We start from the raw sequence: 16,103 nt of genomic DNA, 5'->3' as shown, positions 1-16,103 counted from the left end.
TTGTGAGATGGATAAAAAGATAAATCAGTTGTCCTACCTTGTGGAAAGGCTCAGGTCCGGGATGTTATTTATACATCTTGGCCTCCTATGGACACTGAGTTTCTCCAGCACTTCTAAGCATTTAACTCAGTTGAATTTGTAATTTTTTTTTCATGTTGCTTTCTGGTGTCAGTGGGAAGGGCAGAGTTTGTTGCCAATCCTTAAATATCCTGGGATCATTGTATGAAAAGGGTGTGCAAAATCATGAAGGATACCTTCCAACCAACACACAGCATCTTTCAGCTGTTCTTGTTGAGAAAGAGATACAGGAGGATCAGAGCCAGCATCACCAGGCTGAGGAACAGCTTTTTCCCATGGGCAGTGAGAATGCTGAACAAGGGTGTAAGTTAACTGGGTATAAGGTGGGCAATAACAATCTTAGACTCTCATAGTCACGAAACAATATTTATTTAATTATTTGCATATATTTGAATACTTGTCCTGCATATGTATTGTTGCCTATATGTGTTTCGTGTCTGGATGTGTGTTTGCATGTTTTTGCACCGAGGACTGGAGAACACCATTTTGTCAACTTGTACTTGTGCAATCAGATGATAATTAACTTGATTTTTTTAAATTTAGACATACAACACGGTAACAAGCCATTTCGGCCTATGAGTTTGTGCAGCTCAATTTATACCCTATTTACCTACACCCTCTGTACATTTCGAATGGTGGGAGAAAACTGGAGCCCCCGGGGAAAACCCATGCGGACATGGAGAGAACATTCAAACTCCTTACAGACAGCACGGATTCAAACTCCCGGTCCCCATCGCTGGTGCTGTAAAGGCATTGCACTAACCACTATGCCAACCATGCCACATTAATGACTTTAGAATTCATGCTGAGCTGCTGCCCTGAATCCTCCTAGTTAAGGGACTTTGATGTTTGGGTAAGTTTGTTTCTGGGTAATGGGTCAACACTAACTGAAGGGCAATATGCACCTGTTGGGTCAGTGTATCACTTGGAGAGGAGGTTTCAGGTTGTGGTGCTTTCAGGCATTCCTTTGTCCTCCCTGGTGATGAAGATTTGGGAGGTGCTGTTTGGAAAGCTACTATAGTGATATTTGCAATGGGGAGAATCTCCAAAAACATTGTTGGGGCTAGAAAAGTTTTATCTAGAGGAAAGATTGGACATGGTATAATGGCTTTCTTTGGAGGAATCTAAAGGGCAATTTAATTGAGGTGTATATAAAATAATGAATGGCCTAGATCAAGTAAGTAGGGTAGGCCCATTATTTCTAGCATAGTTTTAAAGCAATTGGTGGAAGTGAGAAGATGAGGAAGTTTTGCTTTTACCCAGACAGCAATTTGGATCTGAAATCTGCTGCCTCAAAAGGCAGTGGAAGCCAACATTCTCTGCTATTTAAATACCAATTATGTATTTCACGACACAATTAAAGCTATTTAAATAATGGCTGGATATGTATTTGAAGAGATGTAATCTCCAGGGCTATAGAGGGAGCCTGACCTTGACTGGTCAGGCTCTAGATCAGGGGTGTCAAACTCAAATTCACGGAGGGCCAAAATTAAAAACTTGGACTAAGTCGAGGGCCGAACTAAATATTTATTGAAAATTTTCAACAACATCTGCATGTTTTCTCTTCTTTCAACATATGTAATGTTAAACTTTTTCTTATTAAAATAAATGTTTAATAATAGTTTTGGATAAACTCTTTCCAGAAGCATTAACAAATGAGAAATAAAATATTCAATAAATAATATTTCTCTTTAGAGGATTTGTCAAATGTTGCTAGTGTGCTGTTGAATATTAAAATCTGAGGGCTATTGAGAATGTGGGAGAATAACATGATTCCTGAAACAATCAAATGGGTGACTGATTGTGGGCATGAACTCTAGCAGGGTTATTTGCCATGCCCTTTTTCCATTGGTACAGATATCCTTTGATTTACACACTTTTCAAGTTTTATGCCTAATGAGCTTGTATCCAGGTGCAGGACCATTTTTAACAAGGAATATATTGATCACTGTGACATGAAACTATTGGAAGATCGTTTTATCCTGAGATTCAAGTTCATAATCCTTACTCAGGCCTGTGTGCGGGAGGGCGGGGTTTGCGGGCGATCGGGTTGGACAACGACAGTGCGGGGGCATCGGCTCTCGCTGCAGGGTGGCATCTCGGCGGATCAGCGGCCCCATCACCGTGAGTCGCGGGTCAGCCTGCGGCAGGAAGGGGGAATGGGCAACGGTCTTGGCGAGGTCAGGCCCGAGGCCTCTGGTTCCGGGCGCTGGGAAGCGGCCTTGGCTTCCCCTGACACCGGCCAGGCCCCAAAACCAGAGTCCACGGTGAGACTGCAATGTAAACAGAGGAGGTGGGGGCGATTAGCGGGCTGACGCCAATGCATTCTGGGATTTGTAGTATTAGCTGTGCATGCGCTATACTGCCGCGGCGGCCAGCGGGCCACCTCTAATACATTTTTGAAATGATCTTGCGGGCCAAATATAATTATATCGCGGGCCAAATTTGGCCCGCTAGCCAGAGTTTGACATGTGTGCTCTAGATTGTCAGAGTCATGTGTTTTCTGTGATTCTGTCAACATCAACAAACCCCTCTAATGTTGTTACACACATGGTCAGGACTTTAACTTTTTTTGTGATTTTACAGTAATCTTTGTAATTGCTTGGTGGACTATAACCACAGACAAATCTAATGAGCTGTGGGAGTAGTGATGTAAGCCAATGATGGCTTCTGGTGCAAATCTCTTTACGGTATTAGATATGAATAGTTTTGCCTGAAGCACTGGAACCTGAGTGATATTTTTTCCCCATAAAGAGTGTGATGGAATTTCAAAGTTGCCCTGTAAGGGCCAGAAGTTATTTTACCCTTTGCAAAGCAGAAATACCAGGAGATTGGAGACAGGAATTCCTTGAACAGCTGGGGCCAGGCAAGTTCTGGGGATGTCTTAACACTCAACAGTGGCATCTGCTTATGAAGGAATGTTCACCCTTCAAAGGGGTTTATCACCCTCGCTCATCACGTCCTCTTCAGCTCAGTGTGGCGCAGTGGTGCAGCAAGCAGGAGATGATTGTAGACTTTGGGAGGGTGAAACTCGACCTCTCTTTATTCCCCATCAATGGTTCTGTTTTAGAGAGAATGGAGAGCACAAAGTTCTTGATATGCACATGATTGACTTATCTTGGACCCACAACACTTCTTCAATAGTCAGGAAAGCACAGCAGTGGCTCCACTTCCTAAGGAGGTTGAGGAGGGCAGGATACCAGCCCCCATCTTGACTACATTTTACAGGTGTACAGTAGAAAATGTCCTGACTGGCTGCCTCTTTGCTGGTTTTGTAGATGCAAAGCATCAGACCAGAAGTCAATGCAGAGAATCTTACTGTCTTTTTGATCCATGACCATCAAGAAAGAGATACAGGAGCATCAAAATCAGGACTGCCAGCTTGGGAAATAGCTTCTTCTGGCAGGCTGTGAGATTGTTGGACAGCGTCCTTTAACTGATTAAATCATCCCAAAAATTTATTTTAAATTATAACTTGCTGTATATATGTGATTATTTTGTGGGATGTATTGTTTATATGTATGCACCGTGGCCAGATAACTGCTGTTTTGTTTGATTGTATAAGTACCATCAAATGATAAAGAACTTTAACTTGCTGCTATACAACTCAGGAGCCTGAGTTTAATATTGTTGCCTGCATGAGGTTTTCTCAGTGATTGTGTAGGCTAATTGGTGACTGTAAGTTGGTGGTCAAATGAAGGAGAATCAGAGAGGCAGCTATGAGGGGGGCGTGGCCTGATGGTGAAGGAGGAAGAAGTGTAATTCCATATCCCCCAGCTGGACTAAAAAATAGCCGAATTTAAATACTTGGAAAAGTTTTAAAAGTTTGCTTTGTTTAAAGACTGTAATGGCAACTAATACAAAGAAATCGAAGATACAGATTCAGAAGAAACTTCACTTTAAAAGTTCAGAAGAAGTGAGGCCTACCTATCAAATGGAATCCTCGGAATCAACTGGACAGCCACCCAAGCAACAAAGAACCTATCAATTTTTTCTTCATATCTTGATTAGCATGCCCCCGATGGCGCGCGCGCTGTAGAGTTGCTAGAGCCCATGACGGACCCGATGTGCAGTGCTGTTGCGAGTCCCGGTGACGTGGAGGTTCGGGGCAGCATGTTGGAAGACATGCATGTGCGGACATCTGTGTTGCCGGGCATCCGCGGTGCGTCGTGGGTCCGGGAGTTACTGGATAAGGTCTGGGCTGTTGGTGAGGGTCAACGGCATTCGGAACAAACCAGAAGCAAGGTGAAATCGAAGGCTGAATTAAAAGAATTGGAAGAAGAATCGTTGATTGTTGTTGAAGAGAAACAAGGTAGGCCTCAAGGAGAGGACACTAATTTTGAGGCTGTTTTTACCATTTTGGAATCAATGGCACATCAAATGGGCAATATGTCAATGCAAATATTTACTCAGATGGAACATGGATTTATGAATATAACTGAAAAAAATGAATAATATTTCTGAAGGAGTTTCTTCTCTTAAAATGGACATTTTTGTTGTTAAAGGCGATGTCAATAAATGTTTGAATTTGACATTTGGAGCATAAACATCAATCAAAGTCCAGACTTCATTTTTCTCCATTTTTCTCCTCGTCTTGCAATTGAAACGGTAAATTCTTATGTACCAAAACCGCAACTCCTTTTGCCTTTGAATTAAATGAAGAATAGAAGACTTGTCCAACCCAGTCCCGCTTAAGTTTCAAATGTTCTTTATCTGTCAAATGAGTTTCCTGTAAAAAGGCCACATCTACTTTAAATTTTTTTAAATAAGCAAGTACTTTCTTACGCTTTATAGGATTATTCAAACCCTGAACATTAAGAGAAGCAAATTTAAATTTCAACATGTCTTACAACAGTTAGAAAAAAAAACTCCAACTCTTACCCCCTTACCCTCTCTTAATACGATCAAAAAAAAATTAATTCTTCACTCTTTATCATGGGGGTGGGGTGGGGGGGGGGGTTTAGGGGTTAAAAATAGTTTTTTTTTTAGTCTTAGTTTTTAGTTGTTAGGGGGAGATGCCGAGATTGGTATTGTATTAACTTTGTTACTTTATACTTGTATTACTTTATTTTGTATTTTTTCTGTACGTGAATTACTTACTTTCTTCATGTGTTAAAATTAATAAATAAAGTTTCGAAAAAAAAGAAAAAGAATTTGGTGGACACAGTTCAAGATAATTTTAAGAGAATGGAAGGTGCCTTTCAAGTTTGTAAGGATCAAGTGGAATGTAATAAACAGAAAATAGAGAAAGTGGATGGGAGATTCAGAAGAAAGATTTATTGAAGAAGATAGACTCTCTAGAAAATCAAAGTCGTCAAAATAATGTTAAAATAGTGGGAATTCCTGAAGGAATTGAGGGTTCAGAGCCAATATATTTAAAACAAAAATGGATTCCTTCCTGAGGCATTGGGATTGGAGTTTTTTCCAGAAGGTTTGGAGTTGGATAGGGCTCATAGGGCTTTAAGGAGTAAATCATATCCAGGTCAACCACCACAAGCTGTTTTGATTCGCGGTCTAAAATATGAAGATAGAGAAACTATTTTGAGAGTAGCGGTCCAGAATGCATGTAGATATCAATCCCCGTTGATGGTACAGGGAAATAAGGTTTTTTCCTATCCAGATCTGAGTCAAAAAATTATTAGAAGACGTAAAGAGTTTAATTCTGCTAGAGGTACTTTGGAGAAAGGGTTATAAATTTTCTTTTAGATATCCTGCAATATTGAAAATTTTTATGGTATTGAAAATCTTTAATCTTTGCTAATTCTCTGCCTGATATGGCTGTTGAAAGGCACTCTCATCTAAGAGGAGGATATCTGAGAACAAGAATGGGAATGGGAATGGGAATCTCTCAAAGAGTTTGATTGATATTGATGATCCGGAGCAAGTTTTGGGATTAAAATCAATGGGGCTGTGATCTGATTTAGACATCATTTTACGAGTCCGATTGGGGGAAGGGAGGTCGCTGAAGCTTTCTGAAGTCGTCTGCCACCTGTGGGGGGTGTTTATTTCTGTCCACACCCAGTTAAGTGGGGAGTTACTACTTTGTAGTGCTTTATACAAATTTGAATACATTTAATTTTGTTAGGGGGGTTGGGAACCGTTTTGTTTAGTGATTATTTATCAAGGGAAACTTTGATTAATTTTTTTTGAATTATTAGAAGGGATAGAAAGAAAGGGAAGTTTTTAAGGGGAGTTTTAAGGTTTTTGAGTTAGTAGAAGGGATAGAAAGTTAAGGGTTTGTTTTTATTCGTCGTTCGAGTTCTACTTTGATAATAATGTCTAACATAAATTTTGCAATATTTAATGTTCAGGGTTTAAATAATCTGATTAAGAGCAAACGTGTTTTAGCTTATATAAAAAAGATGAAAGTTGATTTTGCTTTTTTGCAGGAGACTCATTTAACCGAAAAAGAACATTACCTAATTTTTAAAATTATTATGAAGCAGTTCAATTAAGATTTATTAATGGTATTTTAGATGTTTCTAATCATCTTAGTTGGACTAGGGTGGAATTGGCTGTGATATTGGAATTTTGTCCTCATCAGTTTGTATTTAAATGGAATACTGTCTTACTACAGAAATATAATGTACAAATTTTGAAACATTTATTAGAAATTTGGACTAAAAGGAATTTATTAATAGGATCAAAAGGTAGTTTATCAATTCAAACCCCAATATATCAAAATAAATTGATTCCTTTTGCATTGAATAATAGAGTTTTAGAAGATTGGTGGATTAAAGGGATAAAAAGATTGCAGGATTGTTTTGAAGAAGGTGAATTTTTATTATTTAATCAGCTTAAAGAGAAATTTGGGATTTTAAAGAATTCTGTTTGTCTATTACCAAATTAGGGCATTAGTGAAAGATAATTTTGGAAGAGAAATGAAAATTTCTTAGTTAACTAAATTTGAATTTATGGTTTTATATTTTTCAGATAAAGGTTTTATATCAGAGATGTATGCATTATTACAAGATACTATGGTTAAAAATTTTTTAGATACATCTTGGATTAAATGGGAGCATGATTTAAATTGTGAGATTAGTCAGGTGGATTGGGAAAATACGTGTTATTATGGGTTAATTAATGTAAGATATCGTATGGTTAATTAAAATTTTTTTCATCAGTTATATTTAACCCCTGAAAAAATATGGATTTAGTAATTCAGATCTGTATTTTAGGTGTGAATGATGTGTTGGAACATTTCTACATTCGGTTTGGTTTTGTGATAAAGTTCATCCTTTCTGGTTTAAAATTAGGGAATTTTTTCAAACTTTGTTTAAAATTCAATTTCCTTTAGATTCAAACATTTTTTTGTTGGGTTATTTTACTCCGTTAGTGGACTTGGGGTTGGATAAGTTTCAGACAGTGTTTATTCGTCTAACATTGATAGTTGCTTGTAAATGTATTGCCATGTCTTGGAAAGATGAAGCGGAGTTGAATGTAATTCGATGGCGTAATGAGTTGAAGTCTTGTATTTATATGGAGAAAATTACATATAATTTACATAATAATTATGATTTTTTTGTTAAGATGTGGACACCATATATTAAGAATATGAATTTAGTAATATTATAAATTACTGAATGTTTTTGTTTATTTTTAATGCTTTCCTTAAGGGATCTGTTGTGGGAGGGGGGAGGAGGTGGGTTTGTTCTTTTGTTTTATTAATATTAGACTACTTATTCTGTAAAAGTCTGTTATTCTTATTGAAAAAATACTAAATGAGGTTTTTTTTTTAAAAAAAAAGAGAGGCACCTATGGGCATGGAAGGTGGGGGAATGAGGTTGATGGGTGTGCTCTGATTTGACAGACTCAATGATCTTCTTCCATGCCAGAAGGATATATGAGCTCTCTGAATAATGAAAAGACACAATTTCAGTTGAAATTTCTATGGCCTGCTGTTTTGATTCCTTAACCTCGTTTTTACCATTTAGACATATTTCATCTTGAGGTTTAACTTTGGAATATGTTGGGATGTCACTGAACTCATCAGTGGGAAGTGCACCTTGGAAGTCGCCAGCCGTAACTGCGCAATCATGGTGTGACTTGTGTTGTCAGAGTTGAATGGAAATCATGACCCTTGTGAGGCAATTTAGAAGCACAAGAAAATGGTATATTTTTGATGCAACTTCACCTCCTTCATTTGGTGAGGGCACAGGTGGAAAAAGGGTTCCAGCAGAGAACCACCAGACTCCCAGAGGATGGTTGAGTTTCAGAATGTATTTGTGAAAATGAATGTGTCTTCAAGTTCTCTGACTGCTGCAAAGTGTTTGGGAGAATTCTTCATCCTTGCTGATTTATGGTCTGAAACTAATATTTGATGGTTTAGCATATGTTGGAAAATGGGGAGAGGCAATGAATATCTTTGTTCTCTGCTGGTTTACTAATGGACTGCATTCAACTCCTTCCAATAAATATTCAGACTTGGACTGTGTGTTTTCTGTGTTCACATCAGCCAATTTCTCTTTTTTGAGTTGGGCATGAGCTTTTTCCGACTGTCGCCATTCGCTATTTGTTTAAATTTTCACATTGCCCTGAAAGTGTTGGTCATTTTTGCATCCTCTCTGAATGGGACTGTTGGCAGTGTAGTTTATTTGACAGAATGGACGTCGTAAAATTTGGTTCATGCAGCAAGATTAAACATGATCATTATAGCAGTGAGATGCCAACCAATAATAAGATGATTTGGTTCTTGTTCTAAAGGCAGTCATCTGTCAGACTGGATTTTGGGTTTTCCGAACACTGCTTGCATGGTGTCCAACCACACTGTGTGCCCTACACCTGTCTAACTCCTGACAAAATCAAAACAAATACTGTGTAGCGGCAGCTACACTGCTAACTGAAGGATCGCAAAACCAGACGGTTGAGTTCAATGAGCAAAAAACTGATTTATCGCAGGCTGCCTGGTTGGTCTTCTACTCCCAGCCCGGACCTGGCTGAGCACTGTGCTGGGGGGCTCCGATGTCAGCGAGGCATCACGTGGGTCCCCAAGCGCGGGCTTCTGAGCCCGGTGCCAAGGTTGGGAGGAAACCGTGCATGACAAGCGGGGCCAGTTCGCCTGCCGAATGGCGTACCGCCACACAGCCCCTCCCCCAGAATTGGCGCCAATGTCCTTGCTTCTTGGGTTGAGCGGCCTTGCTTTTTGGGTTGGGCCACAACTACTGGTTCGGTGGGGTTGAGGTGGGCTGGGTTTAACCTGTCCACCATAAACAGTTCCCTCTTACTACCGATGTCCAGTGTGAAAGTGGATCCTGAACACTGGACGACTTTGTATGGCCCTTCGTATGGTCTTTGTAGAGGAGCTGTAGATTGGCCCCACCTATTAAAAATGTACTCTGCGGAGTACAGCTTGCTAGGGATGTAAGAAGCCCATGTGCCGTGTCTGGGTGGTGGTGGGGGTGTGAAGGAGTCCAACTGGGCCCAGGGGCGGGGAAGCAGACCATGCGGTGACTGCTGGAGGATGTGAGGTGCATTGACGAACTCACCGGGTAGGGGTAGCAGTGCACCATAGACCAGCTCAGCTGATGATGCCTTTAGGTCTTCTTTGGGTGTCAAGCAGATGCCCAGGAGCACCCAAGGCAGCTCGTCCACCCAGTCGGGGCCGGTGAGGCGGGTCATAAGTGCCGACTTAAGGTGGTGGTGCAATCGTTCGACTAGCCCATTGGCCTGTGGGTGATAGGCCGTGGTGTAATGTAGCTTGATCCCCAGCCTGTTGGTGAGCTGTGCCCAGACCGCAGAGGTGAACTGGGCACCCCGATCAACTGTTCAAAAGTGCTTGGGAGCAGGAGTCCATGGAGGCATCTGGCATTGGGATTGCCTCGGGCCAACGAGTGGTGCAGTCTACCACTGTGAAAAGGTAACAGTTATCTCGGGAAACGTGCAAGGGTCCAACGATGTCCAAATATATATGGCTGAACTGTTCCCGGGTGTGTTTGAAATCTTGTGTGCCTGTGTACCCTGTGTACCTTGGAAAGCTGGCAATGGGTGCAGGGTCTGGCCTAGTCCTCAATCTGCTTCCGAAGTCCGTGCCAGATGAAACATTCTGCCACCATACGGACCGTGGACCTGATGGAAGGGTGGGAAAAGTCATGGATTTGGTGGAAAACTTGCCTGCACCACTGCTGGGGAACCATTGGTTGCGGGGTACCAATGGAGACATCGCACAGGACGGTGCCCTCACCATGAGGACACGGGGAGTCCTGGAACCGCAGGCCTGTGATGGCAGTACTGAAGGCCTGCGTCTCCACGTCAGACTTCTGGGCCTGGGCGAGCTGGTCGAAGTTGAGGCCGGGTGTCAGCGCGCAAATGGCTGGTCGTGAGAGTGTGTCGGCAACCACGTTGTATTTCCCTGCCTTGTGCCGAATGTTGGTGGTGAACTCCAAAACCAAGGAGAGGTGACGCTCTTGGCTGGCTGACCAGGGACATCTTGCCATAGCGAGCGCCTGAGTGAGGGGTTTGTGGTCGGTAAAAATGGTGGAAGGCCTCACTTCCAAGAAATAGTGAAAATGACGCACCGCCAGTACATGCCATGCAACTCATGATTGAAAGCGCTAACATTGCTCTCAGGTGGGCGAAGAAGTCGGTTAACGAATGCCAGTGGTTTCCACTGTCTGTTCATTGCTGCTCCAGGACGGCGCCAATGGCTGTGGCAGAGGCATCGACGGAGAGCACCATATCCAGGTCGGTGCGTGGGTGGACGAGCAGGGTAGCCTTCGCAGGGGCATCTTTCGTGGCTTCGAATGCCTTGCTGGTTTCTGGAGTCTAGGCTAGTGTCTTGTCTTTGGCCACGATGAGGACGAAGAGCGGCTGCATGATGCACGCAGTGCCTGGAATGAAGCGGTGATAGAAATTGACCATACCCACGAACACCTGTAGCCCCTTGAGGTAGTCCGGGCATGGGAATTCCCTGATTGCAGTGACCTTCGTAGTGGCAGCTGTGGCTCCTTCAGCCGTGATGGTATGGTCCAGGAACTGCATGGACTCTTTCCCGAACTGGCACTTGGCTGGATTGATCATTAGGCTGGAGTCGGCCAGTCAGCAGAAGAAGATGCACAGGTGAGATGTGTTGTGCCCAGTCTCTGCTGGTGACAAGGATGTCATCCAGGTAAATGAATACGAAATTCAAATCCCTGCCCACTGTGTCCATAAGGTGCTGGAAGGTCTGGGCAGTGTTCTTGAGCCCGAACAGCATGCATAGGAACTCGAACAAGCCGAAGGGGGTGATGATGGCTATTTTGCGTATGTCCTCGGAGTGCACCAGGATTTGGTGATACCCGCGTACCAGGTCGACCTTGGAGAATACCCTTGCACCATGCAGGTTGCCTTAAAGTCCTGCAAGTGAGGGATCAGATAACGGTCAGATACTGTCTTGTCAGTAGATAATCTCCGCTGGGGCGCCAGCCGCTGGAGGCTTTCTGGACCAGGTGGAGTGGTGAGGCCCAAGGACTGTCGAAGCGTCGATTGATCCCCAGCTCCTGCAGATGCAAGAACTCTTCCTTTGTTATCTGGAGCTTATCCGGCGGGAGCCAGCATGCCTTGGCATGGACTGGCGGGCCTTGGGTGGGGATTTAATGAAACACCCCGTGGCATGGTGAGGCAGCAGAGACTGTGGATTGAGGAGGGATAGGAACTTGTGCAGGATACGCCGATACTCGTCCTTGGGCGTGCTGACCGTGGCCATCTGCAGCTGCTCTGTGTGCGAGGCATTAAGGTGAACAGATTGGAAGGTAGGGGCATCTACCATTTGCCTACCTCAAATGTCGACCAGGAGTCCGTGGTCGAGGAGGAAGTCAGCACCCAGATTGGCGGTTGGACAGGATGAAACGATGAACCTCCATGAGAACTTCCGCTGGCCGATCTGGATAGTCTTGTCTCCATACGTTTGGATCTCTGTTGAATTGGCTGCACGGAGGGGAGGGGCTAGGATGACGCTGATCTGGGCCCCGGTGTCGACGAGGAAGCGTCGGCCGCTGACGGAATCCCATAGGTAGAGAAGGCTGTGTTCTTGGCCAGCCACCGCAGCTATTAACAGTGGGCGGCCTGCTCGTTTCCCTGGAACAAGCAGGGCTGACGACATTTCTGAGCCTTGGCTCCCCAGCGCTGGTGGAAGAAGCAGAGGCCTGAAGTGGATAACTTGCTTCTGGCTATGCTCTTTGAGGCCCCTGCAGGGGCCGGATGTTCCACTGCAGCGCCAGAGGAAGGCTTGGCATGGTCATGCCCGTGACTCGCAACCTGTTGGACTGCTGAGCCTTCGGGAATCATTCGAGCCATAGCTCCTGAGCGTTTTGAGTGACCTTCCTAGGGTCGATGAAGCTCTCCTCGGACAGTAACGGCCGGATGTCTTCATGCAGATGGTTGAGGAAGATGCGCTCAAAGAGTGGACAGTTGGAGTGATCGCCCATGAGTGCGAGCATCTCGTCCATCAAATCAATTGGAATTCTGTCCCCCAAGGTGTCGAGGCACAGCATCCGAGTGGCACACTGGCTCCTGGAGAGGCCGAGGGAGCTGGTGAGCACCCGCTTGATGGTCCCATACTTGTCTTCCGTGTGTGGGTGCTAAACAAGATGCAGCACTTGTTTGGAGGTGGGCGGTGACCACATGGTAAAACTTGATGAAATCTGGCAGAAGTGAAACTGAGCCTCTGTGTGGTTGAACCAGGTCTCCGGCTCCTGAACCCAGAAGTCGGGAAGCTTGATGGCTGTAGTGTTGATCGAAGGGTCATTCATGTTGAGTTCAAAGATGTTTGAACCTGTTGGGGTCACCAATTGTAGTGGAGGCTACACTGGTAACTGAAGGATCACACAACCAGACAGGTTGAGTTCAGTGAGCAAAAAAATACTCCCAGCCCAGACCTGGCTGAGAACCGCGCTGGGGGCCCCCGACGTCACTGGGATGTCACGTGGGTCCCCAAGCGCGGGCTTCTGAGCCCAGTGCCGAGGTCGGGGGGGGGGAACCCCCAACGGCTCCATTTTGGCTGGCTGCTCTGCTGTGTGCGTGACAAGCGGGGCTGGTTCGCATGCCTAATGGCGTACCGCCACAACTGATGTTAAACCAAATTTATTTCTGCTCTTTCTCTGTTTCTTATCATTTGGAAAGTTTACTCGACTTGAGGGTAAGTGGAAAAAGAAACGGGGTTTGTTAAGACTTGCGAAAGAAAGATTATCCTGTTTTAGGCCATTATGATCTCAAAGGAATTCTTGGCAATATTTTCATATGGGGATAAAAGCAGTATTTTCATCCAAGTTGGGTTTGGAGAAAAGTTTAACCCGTTGCTATGGCATTCCTTTTTATCTTTGCGCTGATGCTTGAAGTTCTGTGGAAGGATTACGTGAAGTTGAGTTGTGGTTTTAAAGCTTTCTCAAGTGATTGAAAGTGGCTACTTTATTTCCTTACTTTGCCAAAAAAGAACAATTGGAGCTTTATGTTCTTCATTAAAAAAAATGCCAACAATCATGAGATTTCTTTGTTTGTACTTGCCTGAAATTTTGACATGAGATAGCAACCCACTTAGTAAAAGTTGGCTCGTGCAACAATGCTAATCATGGCCATTGTCAAGGCGAGATGCTGCTGAGATGATTTATACTGAAGGCTTCTCCTTCATGATGCCTCGCCCTCTCGTTCAAGCCTACTTATGATGCAAGTTAAAGTTCTGACTAATGAATGGAGTGAAGAAACTGAAGAGTACTTATTCCTGGAATGTTAATGGAAAACTGAGTAGAGAACATCACAATATGCTTTTTCTGTCAAAAGGAGACTGGCCAGAAATATTACAATAAGAAAAAAAAATGATCTTCCTTTAAATACCTCAAATTACCTTGAACATCCATCCTCTCCTTTAAAGTGATGCAACCACTCAAAATGATCTCCATGGTATTTGTTGAACAAAATGAAGTGCATTTGGGATTTTAGCGAGTGAGATATACCAGGAAGCGTTTTGACATTTCCTTGCTTGTGACAGACTCCAGAAGAGATGGAAGCGGCTGTTCAAAAAGAAATAGGGAAACTTGTATAAGAGAGGCTAAGAGGGGGTTGATTTGGAAGTGAACAGGTGGGAAGCTAACATGGAAATTGAAATTATTTAATAAAAGGGCAGCTTCGGAGAAATGACATCTTGGGAAGAAACATGGGTGTGCCAAAATCTATTATGGTTTTTAATATAGCTGCTGCATTCTGGGAAATTATTCCCAAATTTCTGGAAAGTAGTCTGTGCAAAAAGATCAGAATGGAAATTCTTAGACCCTAGAAATTTCTATGGAACACCTGCAGTCTAAACTGAACTGCAGGAGATCTGCAACAATATGCTAATGAATAGGATGTATTGATGCATGGTACAGCAGCGCTGACTGCAGAACCCAATGGTCCTGGATGTTAGCACAGGTCCTGAAAGTCTGTCTGGAGATCCCAGTTATCGCAGCAAAACACTGGACTTCAACCTGTTCCATTGTTGCTAACATTTGTACTTGTTATCATAAGATATATTTATTTCCATGTATTTCGAGTACCTGGTCCAATCTCCCTATAAACTTGGATCTAGCATGTTATCTGTTAGAAATTGAAAGGTTTTTCTTTAAAACAAATCTGGTAGTTTCAGGGATGTTTTATCGTTTTACTTCATTTCAGGATCAGATGTGTAACTGTAGATGCTGAAGGGGAATTTGAACACTTGACCAGCAAGCCCTGGGAATTACCTGGGCATTTTCTGAATGGTCTAGCAGGCCGAGCAGTGCTGATGTGGGCGAGGGGAGCAGGTGCTAGTCCCCATTACGTTAACCAGACACTCTCTCCAACACTAGTCGTGCAGCAAGGTTCAATGTGTGCCTAAACAGTGGAGGAAGAAAATCGGAAAAATGTTTAAAAAGAGGGGCTACAATAAATGTTAAGGATAATCGGAGGCATCTGCCATGCAGGGTTGACAAAAGGCGGACATTTCACCGACATGTTTTTATATGAATGCAGAAAATCGCAACGAAAGGCAGGAAATGTCTGAATGTTGCCCTGAAGAATGGATAGAGGGAACTAAAAGGCAGGGAATTTATATCCATTGAATAAAACATCAACTCACTGACATCACAAGTAGGTTATACATCGCGGTCGACGTTGATGCAGTGGCATCCCATGTCCAGCCTACGTAAATAGTACATTCTAAGCTCGTGGTGATATTTGGAGTTTTGGTTGTTCCTGTGTGAACAGCCACTCCAGAAGGTAGGTGAGGCAGTTCTGAATGGGGAAAAAAATGTATGGTAAATAAATAAATAGATGTCCAGTATGGAACTGCCAATACTCAGGACAGGGAAAAAACCCTCCCAAGGATTATTAACTCATCGTGCAACATCATGGGCATCAGTCTTTACTCCATTGAAAACATCTACAATAGGTGATGTCTTAAGAAAGCAGCCTTGATCCTCAAGGACACCTCACCACTCAAGCCATGCCCTGTTCACTCTGCTACCATTGTGGGGGGGGTGGGATGGGGTGGGGGTGGGCAGGTAAGCTGAGCACTCAGTAGCACGAGGACCGCTTCTTCCCCACTGCTATCAGACTTCAGAATGAAAAATGAACCACAGACACTACGTCTCTGTCTTTTTCTTTCTCTTGCACTATTTTATTTATTTTGAAATGTGTTTTATAGAAATATTTGCACTGTCATGCTGCCATGAAACAACAAATTTCATAACGTGCTCATGACAATAAATTCAGATTCTGAAATATCCCTGGAAAATTTTTCCCCCAAGTTGCTTGGGGCTGCTCTTTCTAGCCTATCCAGCCTGTTGTCTTCAATCCATACTGTCTATAAAAGTCAGCCCCTAAATCACCTAAACAGTTGCTTTTCATCAACTACAGCTCAGCTTTCAACACCATCATTCCTTCAGTACTAGTCAGCCAGCTTCGAAACCTCTGCACCTCCCTCTACAACTGGACCCTAGTGTGGATTGGTAATAATGTTTTCCTCACCGACAATCGAGTCACTTCAAGGATGTGTGCTTAGCTCTACTTTCTCTACAGCCATGATTGTGTGGCTTGGCACA

At 43.4% G+C, this 16,103-nt stretch overlaps 1 protein-coding gene and 1 long non-coding RNA gene across 7 annotated transcripts in view; one reads left to right on the top strand and one right to left on the bottom strand.

Annotated features, from left to right (window-relative positions):
• The window catches only part of arhgap24 (Rho GTPase activating protein 24), a 573,751-nt gene that overhangs the window by 221,481 nt on the left and 336,167 nt on the right, over positions 1-16,103 (top strand). The gene's annotated exons all lie outside the window — the stretch shown is intronic.
• On the bottom strand, positions 1,789-15,290 carry LOC138757921 (uncharacterized). 3 transcript variants are annotated; one of them, XR_011353990.1, is made up of 4 exons: positions 15,140-15,290; positions 14,766-14,895; positions 13,882-14,057; positions 1,789-4,807 (listed from the first exon to the last, which is right to left on the bottom strand). It is a non-coding gene; the product is annotated as an uncharacterized lncRNA (long non-coding RNA). The 3 variants fall into 3 exon arrangements; XR_011353991.1 differs by having other exon boundaries at positions 13,892-14,057; XR_011353992.1 differs by having other exon boundaries at positions 15,144-15,290.

Source organism: Narcine bancroftii, chromosome 3 (genome assembly GCF_036971445.1).
Source record: "Narcine bancroftii isolate sNarBan1 chromosome 3, sNarBan1.hap1, whole genome shotgun sequence".
Lineage (NCBI taxonomy): Eukaryota > Metazoa > Chordata > Chondrichthyes > Torpediniformes > Narcinidae > Narcine > Narcine bancroftii.
The sequence above is the reverse complement of the archived record's forward strand: the minus strand, read 5'-3'. Positions and strand labels throughout refer to the sequence as shown.